At 35.2% G+C, this 15799-nt stretch overlaps 1 long non-coding RNA gene across 1 annotated transcript; it reads right to left on the minus strand.

Moving 5' to 3' along the window:
* Nucleotides 1-446: 446 nt before the first annotated feature.
* LOC147478210 (uncharacterized) lies at nucleotides 447-8026 on the minus strand. Its single transcript, XR_015207311.1, has 4 exons — nucleotides 7960-8026; nucleotides 820-1026; nucleotides 652-744; nucleotides 447-557 (listed from the first exon to the last, which is right to left on the minus strand). It is a non-coding gene; the product is annotated as an uncharacterized LOC147478210 (long non-coding RNA).
* Nucleotides 8027-15799: the final 7773 nt, after the last annotated feature.

Raw genomic sequence — 15799 nt, forward strand, 5'->3', positions numbered from 1 at the left:
AACATTCTAGAGAGGGAAGTTCTCTGCATTAGTGTTTCCATAAATCGAGCTTCCATCGCTTCATATCGTGCATCGAACCCTCTCTTTATCTCATCAAGCTCACGTTGCCTTTCCTCCTCTTTTTCTTGTGCTATCTCCTCGGTTCGCATTTCAGCCATCTCATTTTCCAATTCAGCTACACGATCAGAAGTTGTACCATGGGATGATGCTTGAGAACCAAAATAACTAGTCGGTGTCACACCGACCCATCAGACCTCCACGCCCATGTAAGCTCCATGCGGCATAACTTACTGTAGATTTTATCGGAAAGGGGTTGTTGATTTCCATTTTCATCTCTTCCAGCTAACTCTTTTCATTTTTTTCCTATATTGCAAACCAAATTAATATATATAAGAAGAAAACCATTTATTATATTCACTTAACATCATTATTAGATTTGAATTTTCACTTACTATATACTCTCTTGATTGTCCATCAAGTGCATCATTTGTCTTCCGACTTGTATGGGATAGCACAAAGAAGTCTCCTTGAGATGGGGGTGCACCTTCCTCCCGAATCTGTCCAGACACAAACAAATTGTTATTTGACTTATTTCTTATAAGCCAATCTGAAAATGTAAGTTCACAACAAAGACAACAATAAATATCATACAATTTGTGCTCTCATTTCTGGAAAACCTTTTCGACCACTAGTATGTTTTGCTATTTGCTTAGAACGATTACGCTTGTTCCTCTCAGAAATTACCTAGATACACAAAAAACAAAAATAATATATAAGTTGTGAAAACTATTTCAAATGGAACAATAAAGTTCTTCATACTTGATGCTCGGGACTATCCCAGAATTGCACAAGATTGACCCATTCTTGTTGTGATAGCTACTCTGGTTTGTGCGCTATACACTCCTCATATGTCGTGTAGCGTGAATAGAAATTCTTTTTCCATTTAGTCTTCTTATTCCTGAATTCATCTGAGGCAATTCGACCCAAAGTAGTTTCTTTCTTGCTCTCATCAAGCTCCCACAAATCCTAAAACACGATGCAAATATGTACAATATATCATGGTGTATATAAACAACCAAACCTAGAACCTTGATACCCTATAACAAAATCACAATGGTGGCATACATGGATACTGACTACAAGTTGCAATCAAACTTTAAATAAAACCAAGTCAGGTGGTGGCACTTTAGTGTAAGGTAAATTCAGGGTCATTACATTTATTGTCATTCCAAATTAGTCTCAGGTAAATTCAGGGTCATTACATTTACCTTAAGCGTGTTCTATAGTCATAATTTATCATCTCCACCTTGCTGCTCCTAATATTTAGTCCAATCAAATCGATGTGATGATGTCATCAATACTCCCATAGATTTTGCAAACAAGCTTGGATGTGTATCTGGTCCATCAAGTTGATTATTGCCATTCCAAGTCAGTTTCAACTTCGAACTAGATGGGTTATTAAAAACCTTAGGAAGGGTAGAAGTGCCTCTAACCCATTTCCCACCTATTTAGAATGTTAAATATAGATATCAGCACAACAAATAATATGAGTTAGATATTATTCAATAGTTAAAAACCTAAGAATTCAAAAATCAGTTGCAAATCTTACCATTCTCATCGCCATTTGGATCCTCTCGTCGTCTTTTTACCATTGCATGCACTTATCTATGTTATACAAGAAAATTAAAGGAATGCCCAACATGACTAATAAACGCACTCATAAGAAAAGAAACATCAATCAAATTAATAAACTATCAAGAGAGAGCATTCATAACAAATTGAATATGCCGGTCTTAATAAAGATGCATACACCCAATGTCATACTTAGCAACACTAAAACTAAATTAAACCACACTCCACACATCAATAATCTGGATCACTATCATTAATGAAGTCCTCATCACAATCACTATCCTCACTTAAGTCTTCGTCACATTCATTATCATCAATGAAGTCTTGCTCTCTTTCAACAGTATTGGCAACAACTTCAATTCCTTCAACCTCATTCCTAGTCCAGCTTTCAATGGTATCTGTGTTCTCAATTGGATTACTTGCATCTTGGTGTGTGCACGATGAGTTATATTGGATTGGCTCAACCTCTGACCCCATATCATATAAGTCCCTTGGTTGTGTCTTCAACACAACTCGCCAATTTTCATCCAAAGTATCTCTAAGATAAAAAAAAAAACTTGTTGTGCTTGCGATGCAAGAATAAAAGGTTCATTGGTAGCTAAGGTTCGTGTGAAATTCACGCGATTGGTGAAACCATATTCATCTTGTTTCACTCCGGACGGCTCAAGCCATCAAACCAATCACATTTAAACATAAACACTTTCGATTCCCACTGCCATAACGAAGCTCCACTATATCATTTAGGATACCATAATAACCGACACTCCCCTATAACAGATTCATATCTCTAGCACTTGCAAAGCTTTGAGGTTTCTGCAGATACAAAAACTCCATGATTTTCGTTTTTTCTTAGCATCTCGAGATCTTTTGTGTGAAACCTATATCCATTTGCAATGCACCTCTAAAACAGGTGGCAAATCGGGTAGGACCAAAGGATAACATATCGAGTTGCTCACTGACCAACTCACCATCTCTTTTCATTTGTTGAACCTACTTAGATAAGAAGAACATATTAACACGTCTAAATGAAACCAATAAATATGATTATACTTAATAAAACATACTATGAGTAGTCGACTACCACATACATGGTTTTCAAACCAGCTACCAAATCTCTCATTATGAATACGGTCCAAGTTCCTAGCACTTATCCGGCGCCCATGGTCATCCTTAATCATTTGTTTGTGTTTCCTGTACAATAGACCATTTTTATTATAATGAACATATATGTGATTCAAACATAGAAAATTTCTTTTAAATAGAAAAGAGAAGTTTGTCGTACTCAACAAACAGCCTCACTTCTTCGCAGTTCATTAGCACATACAAACGAGCTTGTTCCCATTATTCGTTAGTTAGATTCCTCAAGGTTCTTTTCCCTAAAGGACGAGTGCTTCCATCAAATATTGAAAACTTTCCATCTGATTCTACATCTTCACAATCATCATTCCTCCCTTGTCGATTAAACCTTATCTCTACCCCCACCATTTAAGTACATCGAGCAAAATATCAAACACTCATCAGCAAGATACCCTTCCGCAATTGAACCCTCCGGGCGAATTTTGTTGCGCACATACTTTTTAAGCTTATACAAATACCTATATATATACATATAAAAAGAAACATAAATATAAGTATATATGTTACCTAGGAAGAAAACAAATTGATCTTGCATATTGTCTTCACTTACCTTTCAATTGCATACATCCATCGATAAAACACTGGTCCAGCAAGCTTGCCTTCACCAGCTAAATGCATTGGTAAGTGAACCATAACATCAAAAAATGCTGGAGGAAAAATCATTTCCATTTTGCAAAGAGTCCAAAGCAATACTATACTCTAGGCGGCTCCAACTCTTCAACCCATAACACTTTAGAACACAATTGCTTGTAGAAATTGGACAACTCAACCAAAACCATTGTTAGTTCCTTGGGTAGAATTCCACATGCTACAACTGGAAGTAGTTGTTGCATTAGAACATGCCAATCATGACTTTTCAGGCCATGTATCTTGGCTTCTTTAACATGAACACGGCATGAAATATTGGATGAATAATTATCGGGAACCTTTACATCTTTCAAAAATTGACAAAGCTTCCTCTTCTCTTGCAAAGACAATGTGTACTGGGCAGGGGGTAGGTAGTATTTGTTGCCAGCTCTTGGTATAGGGTGAAGTGATTTTCGTATTCCCATCAACACCAAATCTTGTCGGGCATTCAAGCTGTCCTTTGTTTTCTTCTCTAAATTTAACAATGTCCCAAGCCAACTCTCGCTATTGTTCTTTTTAATGTGCCTAACATCAAGATTGTGGGGAAACCAAGGTCTTTCCAATAAGGGAGTTCAAAAAATATACTGATTTTCTTCCAGTTATGCGGCAAATTATCTTCTCGTTTTCTCTTTTGACCGTACTTATCGAGCACTGGCTTGCCAAATGTGACTTGCTCAAGAACCTCAGCTCCACTTTGTGGTTTTAGGGTAGTCCTCAGTTCAATAGTGTTATCAAAGGAACTTTTGTTCCTTCGATATGGATGATTAAGTGGTAGGAACTGGCGACTTCCCATATATCAAAACTTCATACCGTGCTGCAATCTTTTTGAACAAGTCTTCTCGTGGCAAGAAGGACACGCAAGTTGGCCTTTGGTGCTCCATCTTGACAAGTTGGCAAAGGCTGGAAAGTCATTAATTGTCCATAAAACAGCTGCATGCATCTGAAAATTCTGCTTGGAATATGCATCATATGTCTCGACTCCTTTCGTCCACAACTCTTTCAACTCATCGACCAAAGGTCGCAAGTACACATCAATGTTATTCCCAAGACTGCTAGGGCCGGGGAATAAGTAGTGACAAGCTAAAAATAAGCTCGCTTCATGCACATCCATGGTGGTAGATTATATGGAACAAGAACCACAGGCCATGTGCTATGCATAGTGCTAAGATTACCAAAGGGACTAAAACCATCACTAGCCAAACCAAGCCTGACATTGCAAGGTTCCAAACCAAAAGAAGGATATCTTTCGTCCAAGTGTTTCCATGCCTCAGAATCAGCTGGTTGCCTTAATGCTCCATCCTTGCTACGACAATCTGCATGCCACCTCATGTCCTTTGATGTTTTTGAGCACATAAATAATCTCTGAAGCCTCGGCTTTAATGGAAAATATCGTCTCAAGACTTTTGCAGCTTTTTTCTTATGTTTCATAGTAGAATTACTTCCTTCCTCCTCATCGATCCACGGATGGAGTAAGTTCCCACCTTGACTGACCACATATATCGCATTCATCCTTGTCCTCGATTGGCTTATTATCCTTCCAATACAGCATACAATCATTTGGACAAGCGTCTATCTTAATGCACTCCAAACCAAGGTCCCGAAGTTGCTTTTTTGATTCATAATGATTCTTTGGCATATTGATTTCATCAGGAAGTGACTCGTTTAACACTTGAAGTAACATGTCAAATGAATGGTTTCTCCAGCCATTTAGACACTTTACATGAAGCAAGCGAACAAGGAAAGACAATTTTGAAGCTTTAGTAGAACCAGGATATAGTGGTGTCTCAACCTCCTTCAATAATTTATAAAACTTTTGTGCCTCCTCATTTGGCTCATCCATACAAGGCTCACTCGAACTAGCCTCATTAGAAACAGGAATAGTTGGTGTGTCACTACCTGTTCCAACTAGGTCTGGAAACCCTAATACATCTTGCAACATTTGGTGCATATCATCACCATCATTGGAGTCATGGCGAGCATCCACTTCATCTCCTTCCCCGTGTTTGGTCCAATGGATATATGACCGTACTATACCCTTATTTAATACGTGATCCCGAACTACATCTTTGGGCCTCAACACTTTATTAATGCATCGAACACATAGACAATCAATCTCATCACCAAACTCTTCAGGTCGATTATCCCATGCCCAGTGCACAAACTCCTCACAACCTGGAATATACTTGCGATTGGACCTTTCAACAGTCAGGTGCATCCAACTTTTATCCATCAAGTGCTAACTAATACACAACAAATACATAACCAAACATATAAGAGAATCTTCCTTAATACATAAGAAGCCTAATTAACATTGAAATCTATCAAGGTTGAAAAGTCACTAAAATAAAATAAAATAGGAAAAAAGCATCCGTTCCTGGAAGACCTACCTATGCTAATCGTACTTAATGGGGAGTATGCTTACAACAACATAACACAAGCATTTAATATATTTTACTATCTCAGCCCAAGCATGTTAAACTTAATAACAAGTAAAAAGAATGAGGAAATACAACATGATTTGGAAACAAATTAAATATTAAGAGTTCAAACCAAGTACATACAAATCTAGCATTGCAACTTCTTAGTAAATATAAGGAACTAATCACCCTAAAATGGTTTAGTAGTAGTTAGCAAATAAAATGAGATGACACATATGTTGAATATCACATTAGAGCAAGCTAGACATCCCTACCAAAGGAAGCAAGCATGCTGATATCTAGTTTAGAAAATGACATGTTGAGTTTTAATACAGTACATGTCCACGCATTATACAACTAATCTAATGAAACAAGCAATATAATAAAATAAAAAAAATAAGGCCAAAAAGATATTGAAAAACTAAAAGTGCGGTTCGAAAAATAGATAGCGCGGTTTTAGAAATTTCAAAGCGCGGATTTTAGGAGCTTTCAGTCGAAATTCGCCAAACCGTGGTTTTAGATCGGGAGTGATATACCTTGTACATGGTTTGTGTGACTAAGGTTACATACCCTCACTGAGAAACTTTTCTCAAGGCAACTGTGTTTGCACTTTGCAACGAAAGGACTTGAGATATTAGCAAAACTGGGAATTTTACCCGAGAACTAAATGGGAATTTTTCTTTATCGTTATCCGTGCTTCCTAGCCGACATCGCGACGGACCGCGACACGACACGGATACGCAGACACGATATTTTTCAAAAATATAGGATATGGATACGTCATAGACACGTTTGAATAATATATATATATTTCGCCATCACAGAAGGGGCGCGGAGCCAGCGAAAGCTGGCGGAGGGGGAGAAACCTAACTAAGTCGTTCTCTTTTCTCTCTAAAAAATCGGATACTCCGAATCGCGTATCCGACACGTATCGGGGCGTATCCGTGTTGGACACGTATTGGACACCAATACTTCACCCTTAGAGACGTATCAGTGGTTCATAGCGTGTCGGTATCCATGCTTCCTAGGATAATATACATGACCGAGTACTATTTCTTGGTCATAGTTCTTCTCTATCTCTATCAACTTCAGACTTTCCCGAATGCAAGCAAAATTCTATATATTTTACTGATGACCACTATGAAGGATACTTTGGGCAAGAAGAGTATGGAATTAGACCTCATGATATGGGAATTTTCAACCTTAAAGATTGTACGGTTGAGCCACATTACCGAACTGGCGAACTGACTCCAAAAATATCAACCCGGCATCTGGGTGGAACCTATCTTTAGTGCAAAGGTGCTCTACATGGGGTTCTGCTTTGTTTCTGAGTATAATATACTTCGTTGGAGTTTAACTTATTTGTTATCTGAGTATGTTTTGCTCTTTTCTTTTTTAGTTGGTAAGTTGCTCTCGTATTTTGTCAAAACTTTCATGTAACCATAATTATTAATCTTATGTTTACACTTTACATTATTCAGTTTGGAGTAAATTAATTCTTTAGTTTTTATTTTCTGAATAAGTTATGCATTAAGGCAGGCCCTACCAAGTACTATTAAAATCAAGCATGAAGCTTAACTAAGGTTGTCACAGCCATACCCTCTTGATCCATGATCCACAAACCCTAAACAAATGATATAAGCTATACACTGGGAAGTTTCTAGAACCGAGTAACCGACACCAACTGGTATGGCATAGAAAATCCTCCAGCAAACCCAGTTCTAATAACAACATTTCAAGGTCGGTTCTTTTCCAAGGCATTATATTGCAAGGATTAGATTTCGCTTTCATATCCACTACATGAAAACTACATCTCCATCTAGCAAATTCATGAGAAACTTCCTTTTTCCTATCTAGTATCCACTACATAAAAAACTATATCTCCGTCCAGCAAATTCATGACAAGCTACCACCTGATGCTTTGTCATTAGTACTTTACAACATTGAGCGCCAGATGCATTTGATAGGGTTAAAAGGTCTGTGTCTACATCACCACATGCTGAAGCATATGATTGAACATTCAAGGAACTTAATGGCTCTATATCCCAACCTTCAATGTTCTTTGGAAGACAAAACATATAAAAGAGAATTTGGACTGTCATACCATGAACTAGAAAAAATCAACACAATGAATAAATCCAATTACCTTCTCTATTTCTTCCTAGTCCTTTCTGGTAAATCCAAGCTCCTTGTCTAAGAAACTCAATTACGATTTTTCTCTTGAACACACAAAGAAACAAAAAATAATTGATGAAGGCTTACGAAATTAAATGAATTTGGTGAAGGGAAAAGAATTGAACTGAAGCTTACCTAGTTCACTTTCGATAAAAACGGATGAATGGGAGAAGATATGAAAATGAGTTTTGTATCTAATGGAAATTTCAGTAATAGATTAGCCACCCATGGTTTAGTTCATATTTGGGAGAGAGATAAAACCCTAAACATGCTCTTTCTTAATTGTTTTTTTTTTTTTTCGATTTTTTAAGTGAGATAATGAAAACATTGGCGGGATAGATGGAAATAAAAAGCTGGTCGAATTTTTCAGTTCTTTCTATATTAAAATTTACGAGTTTAATTGTTTAACCAATTTAAAAGACCATTTGGCAACGGCCAACCACACCACGCCACAAAATGTGCAACCTTTAGCTGCGACCTAACTCCATCCGAGGCTAGAAGTATCTTTTAGCCTTGAGATGTCTACAGTTGTGGCGAGAACATATGATATAGCCGCGGGATGGTGACAAGCCGAGGCTAAAAACTATGTGTTGCCTCAAGTAAAAATGACCGCTACAAAAGGGGGTTTTTAGCCTCAAAATCAATGGCCGTGACAAAAACCTTGCCGCAAAAAGCCCTTTTTTTGGTAGTGTCTCCTGTCTTCCCACATGTTCGGCGGTTTCCATGCAGTTAGGTTACCGTGGATCCGATCCCCTGTTGCAGGTCTTGTCTCTCCTATATCGCATCGGCCCACTTGCCCCACTAAACTCTCACGTCATGGATATGCCCTATACACATAATTAATTGGGACTCTTGGTTCGGCAGTTTTTTTCTCCTATTTTTTCTTAATTCCCCTACCGACGTGGACACCCTCACAGCACTCCAAAAGGGACTGCTATTATATATATATATAAAGATATAACTAGCTTTCGAACCCGTCATACAAACGGGTGCCGTTATAAAAGTATTAGCAACTATGCATAACTATGAGATATGAATGTTATATATATTGATTACTCATCCAAATTTCTTGCAATGTGAAAATCTCACTTTCAATAAAAAGAAAGAACCCACTCTTGATAAAACTCTTCGACTTTTTTGTTATTGTTTAATTAATAATATAAGTTTGATTAAAGTTTTGGGAGAATGCCCAAAGAGGCGAAGATCACATTGACGCTAATTGAATAGCAAAACATTACGATAAACACCATTTTAAATGCAAAACTATACTAGTCAAGACATTCCCATTATATATGATACAACTATGTTTTGAGATTAGTTCAATGCATTTGCATCCAGTTTCTGAATTTCCGTTAATTATTCCTTGAGGTAAGTTCGATGCATTTATATCATGTTGCCAATTTTCGGTTAATTATTCTTTGGGGATAGTTCGATCAATTTGCATTTAGTTTATGATTTTCTTCTAAATATTGTTTAAGGTTAGTTCGTTGTATTTGTATCAAGTTTCCGATTTCCCGTTAATTATATTCTTTGAGGTTAGAATAAACCTTCAATCATTAAGAACAATTTTTTTAGAATAAATATTTAATAACAACCTTCTAACGATGAAGGCCTAGCTGCCTTTATATAATAACCAATGTTTCTAATTCTATTTAGAAACCAAAATAGAAACCTTACTAATTAACCTAGATCTATACCAAATAAGAAACTCTACTAATTCAATATATAAGACTATTAATAATATAATTAGAAGTTTCTATGCCCATGCATCATACTCCCCGGCTTGAAAGAAACTCGTCCTCGAAACTCTTGTACTTTACCATCATAGTTCCATGCAGTTGCACCTAGTTTCCAATTTTCCATTAATTATGCTTTGAGGTTAGTTCGATGCACTTGCATCAAGTTTCCAATTTTCTGTTAATTATTCTTTGAGGTTAGTCCGATGCATTTGCATCCAGTTTCTGATTTTCTGTTAATTATTTTTTGAGGTTAATACGACGCATTTACACCCAGTTTATGATTTTCTGTAATTATTCTTTGAGGTTAGTTCTATGCAGTTGAGTCCATTTTTCGATTTCTCGTTAATTATGCTTTGAGGTTAGTTTGATGCATTTGTTATCAGTTTCTAATTTTCCGTTAATCATTTTTTTAAGTTAGATCGATGCATTCACATCCAGTTTTCGATTCCCATTAGTTTTTTTAATGCATTTGCATCCAATTTTCGATTTCCTACTAATTATCTTTTGAAGTTAGTTAAATGCAATTACAATCAGTTTTCAATTTATCGTTAATCATTCTTTTAGGTTACTTTCATGCATTTACATTCATTTTATGATTTCCAGTTAATTATTCTTAACTTTGAGGTTAAATTGATGCATTCACATCCTGTTTACGATTTTTCGTTAGTTATTCTTTGATCGGATGTTAGTTCAATGCATTTACATCCAATTTCTGATTTCCCGTTAATTATCTTTTAAAGTTAGATAAATGCAATTTCATCCAGTTTTTAATTTGTCGTTAATCATATTTTTAGGTTAGTTCCATGCATTTGCATTCAGTTTTTTATTTCCCGTTAATTATTCTTTGAGGTTAGTTCAATGCAATTGCATCTATTTTTTGATTTCCCGTTAATTACTTTTAGAAGTTAGTTGGATGCATTAGCAAGGTATGAAACTGGGATGGAAGCATATATGGGTGGAGTCGGATTCCACTGCTGCAATGAAGTCATTTAATAACAACCAAATGCATTGGTGAGGGCGAGCGGCATGGAAAAAAGTCAAGCATCTAGCCGATTGGATTCTAACCACCTGCACATGTCGAGAGGTAAACTTTGGAGCAGACATTTGCTCTAAAAATGTTGTCACCTTGGCAAAGGGGGAAACAAATGGTTGGTCAATACTCCTAATTTTCTATACAGGATAGAAGACATTAATATGACCTACATACTCTAGATTTGTAAATTAGCTATTTGTAGAAATGAAGACATGCTACCTATATTAACTTTAACTCTTTTTTGAAACTTGTAACCTTTTCTTAATCAATACAATTATCTTTAGCAAAAAAAAAAGATTTTCCGTTAATTACTCTTTGAGGTTTGTTAAATGCATTTGCATCTAGTTGTCGATTTTCTGTTAATTACTTTTAGAGGTTAGTTAGATGCAATTGCATCCAGTTTTCGATTTTCCAATTAGTAATATAATTCCATTAGTAATCCATTAGTTTTTTATTTTCCATTAGTAATACCAAATTCTATTAATCCCTATGTTGTTTCCTTGCAAACATGGCTTTAAAAAAAATATCATATAAGTACATGATTCACAATGTTGGATCATAAAAAAATTTCCAATTAATTATTCTTTAAGGTTAGTTTATTACATTTCCATCATGTTTCGGATTTTCCGTTAATTATTCTTTGAGGTTAATCCAATGCATTTGCATCATGTTGTCAATTCCCCGTTAGTTATTCATTATGATAGTTCGATTCATTTGCATCTAGTTTCTAATTCTCCGTTAAATATTCTTTGAAATTAGTTCGATGCATCTAGTTTCGATTTCTTATTAATTATTCATTAAGGTTAGTTCCATGCAATTGCAGTATAGTTTGTGATTTTCTGTTAATTATGCTTTGAAGTTAGTTTGATGCATTTGCATACAATTTTTATTTTTCTTTAATAACTCTTTGAGGTTAAATTGATGCATTCACATCAAGTTCCTAATTTCCCGTTAATTATTCTTTGAAGTTAGTTCAATGCAGTTACACCTACTTTTTTATTTCTCGTTAATCATTATTTTAGATTTGTTCAATGCAGTTGTATCCATTTAATTTTTTGATTTTCCGTTAATTATTTTTTGAGGTTAGATCGATGCATTTGTATACAGTTTGTGATTTCTCATTAGTTATTCTTTGAAGTTAGTTCAATACAGTTGCATCACCTACTTAGCTTGCTCATGTCACTGATAGAGTGATCTTCCAAGAAACCCTTCCCTTTCTCACTGATCCAAAATAAAACCCCATCTTACACACAAATCTAAACATTATTGGAGTATTATGTGATTGTTCTCTTTTTGGTCTAATATTTTAATAGGTTATGGACTATCACTACATGGTAACATAGTAACTTAATGATTAGTATTATGGATAGTCTATACGATAGTCTATACAGTACAAAGAGATTTGGGCCTTCTATAGGTTTGAGAATAATGATGTTTCGTATTTTACCTAATATATGTTTTGCAAGGTCTACATGTCTTAGAAGTTATCATTTTCTCATAACAATCATTAGTTATTTTCATTATTATCGTGTCTGGTTGTCATCATATAAAAACACGTGATTGACATTTTCCCTTGACATTGAGATATTAAAACATGATATTGTTGCTGGAAATATAAGTATCAAGACAGTGAAATCACCATGTCACAAACATGATCATCTACCTAATTGAACTCGGACTTAATATTTAAATAGTTAACATTGTTCGGGTTGAATGTCTCTCCAGCATACTGTTTGACTTCTGTAACGGTATTACCTATTACTATTAGAACTTAAAAGTTGGGTACTCGAAACTCGTTTATAATTGATCCAACTTTGTTAACAACAATTTTTAGCGTAAAAAAAATGAAATCTTGTAACTCTATGATATAGGGGTTTTGTTTCTTTAGAGTTATTTTCTACGTGAGGTTTCTAGGGTTTATCTAGCTAAAATTTTTAATTTAAAAGAAAAATTGAGAAAGAGTGTTTTTGTGGGACTCCTTGTTGAACCCCCATTACATGAATAATGGAAACTCCTAATTTGAAATTCTTTTTTTTTTTTTTTATAATTAGTATTAGAGTTTACAAAAAATTGGAGACTCTGTGAAGCCTTGAAAAATAGAGCCAAAAGAATATTATAATATATATCTAAGGAAGATAAAGATATCCCCACATAAGGGGATATATCGATTATATATCGAGATTTTGGATGTCAATATATTGCCCTATCCCGACATTGAATACTATGAATACAACTAGGGCTTTCAATGGATCGGTTTGGGTCGGATTCTGGAAAATCCGAACCGGAACCAATTAGAAAATTAGGAACCCGAAACCAAACCAAACCGATAATATTATATTTCATCCAAAACGAACGGAACCGATAAAATATATTGCAAACCGAAATTGAACCAACCCGAGAAAACCTGAAAACTATAAAATCAATTAAATCGATTTCAGCCACACAATTGATAAACATATAAAAAATTTATCATAAATATTAATAAAATGTTATCTTATTGTTCAAGTTCATATCAACTTCGGTGGAGGACCAAATCCGAAACCAAACCAATATCTCATCGGCTCGGTTCAGTTTCAAATTGGTAGAGAACAAACCAAATTACTAAAACCTAAACCATTTTTTATCGGTTTGATTCGGATCGGGTTATTGGAACCATTGACAGCCCTACATACAACTACAAGTTCAGAACAGCCCAATTCACACGCCACCAGGCTTAATTTAACAGTCTTAGAAATCATAAACTTACTTTGCTTCCTCGTATATACATACTGTTTTCTTGCATACATGGTCTAGTACACGACCTTTTGAATTGGAATTCAAACAAGTTTGGCAAAGAGAAACAGATAATATTGTTTTACATCGTCCTAAAAAGAAAATATATAAATCCAAGAAAAGTCTCCTAAGATGTCACCTTCATCCCCATCGTCCATTATTTCTAAAAGTTATGGATGACGAAATGCTTCATTATTATTTAAGAAAATGAAGTTTGCGTTCTCTAAGTACTTCAAGCAAAGGGATATTTTGATTTTTGAAAGTCAAACTCGAAACATAAATTAATCTCACCAACATTCAGTAATAATAAGTACTTTATTTGAAGTTTTAATCAGTCGTATAGTAAAAAAAGATATAAATAATTAAACATATGAAACTAGCTATACATATACTATATACAATAATAATGGGAATAAGTTTCACATTTTTAGGATAGGCTTCAGGTCGGCCAGACCCCGATGAAGGGTTTTAACCCGGCCTTCTTCCTGGTGAATTAACAAATGGGAAGAACAGGCATACAAGACCTGTATCTAATTAAGAAAGAGGTCGGTTTATTTCGAAACCCTCAACTTGGTGTAGGTCAGATGAACTCCTATAGGCTATAGCTATTGTGTTTCATCATTTACGTAACAAGTTTACATATCGAAGTATAATCTTGCTGATCTATCAGGATTAATTTTCACCATTTCACCTTATGAGCAGACATATTAATAGTTTAATACTCGCACATATATGAATTGTTTAATACTGCGCGACTGGAAAGAACTCTGGGCTGTATGCCTGTATGGGCAATACGTACGACTTGGAAATTAACCTCCAGAATATATATTGTCAAACATTAACACAGATCACATTGATCATTTAGTCTACAACCCCGCGTACTAGTCATACAGCAAAAACAGTAAAGAAATTAAAGATTAATAATCAGTGAGGTTCTTCATTATATATATTAGGCTATCAATATAGCTGATATCAATGATTGATTTCACAAATTTTCATGGTACAACTTTTTTTGATGAGTCAAAATGGATCTCTATAAAAACTAGTAAAGTGGAATGGTAGTTGTTTTTTAGCAGTTTAGTGCAATTTGAACAAGCTTAAAGTACTCTTACCAAACTGCGCCTAACAGTGACTAAAATATAAAACTCAACGACTAAGTAATCAACTTCGGGCATATTTTGTTGTAATTGCTCTCTTTTTTTTTAATTATATATTTAGAGCATTTCTAAGTGGTAGTATCTATCACCTATCAAAATCTTCAAATTTGAAGAAACAATTTGGAATTTTTGGAATTCCAATTCTAGGTGGTAGTAAATTCGGTCGTATAACATGTTTATTCGCATTCTTGTTCCCAAATTTAGCAATTTGGATGCGGATACAGAGCGTCATTAGCAAATATTTCCCCAATTTTTTTTTTTACTTTGACCAACACCACGCGCCAGTGGTACTGTCGCACGCCTCTTCTAATGTCGGGGTTTTTTTTTCTTTACTTTTAGAATGGTTGCGCGCCACTCCTACTGTCGCATGGGTTGTTTTGGAATTGTACATGCACACTCCTCCAACTGTCGCGCGACAGTGGTAATGTGGCATGGATTGTTTTTTGCTAATGGAATTTGCTGCCATCTAGAATTGGTCAAAATTTGCTTCCAAATTCTTCCAATTTGAAAAATATACTACCACCACCTAGAGATGTTCTTATATCCATGCTTGATTTGAAACTAGAAAGAGTGACTCACTGACCTCAGTTTGGTTAGTTAAGCGCACACTTAAGATTTCTAAGACAAATTGCAAAACTAATTTGTGCTTAACTGAGCAGTATGTCCTTTATCTAAATCGTTACCAACATAGTTATTATCGTGAGTTCATTATCGATCATTTCAATCTTGTCTTCCGCATGCAGCTTGTAGAGTTCCACCTCGCATATGGTAACTATGTACTTCATATGATTTGCAAGTACACATTTTTTAAAGTTTCATAGTGAGCTTCTTGCAGCATGTTTAATTTTAAAAAGTAAGCAAAAGACGGGACGACCTTTGGCTTTTGAGTGAAGAGATAAGTCATAAGTGTTAAGAGAAAGGCATACGAAGTTTCCATTCCTTAAAATAGAAGTTAAAAGATGTTTGACAAAAGCTAAACAAAGACTATACTTGCATTTAAAAAAGCTTTTTTGGGAGCTGAAGTCAAGGAATCATACTGATAGCTTATTAAAGGGTAAAATATAACACGTTTCCTTGCAGATGAAAATGAGTTTTGTCTTTCTAAAATTT

The sequence above is a fragment of the Coptis chinensis genome, chromosome 9 (genome assembly GCF_015680905.1).
Source record: "Coptis chinensis isolate HL-2020 chromosome 9, ASM1568090v1, whole genome shotgun sequence".
Taxonomy (NCBI): domain Eukaryota; kingdom Viridiplantae; phylum Streptophyta; class Magnoliopsida; order Ranunculales; family Ranunculaceae; genus Coptis; species Coptis chinensis.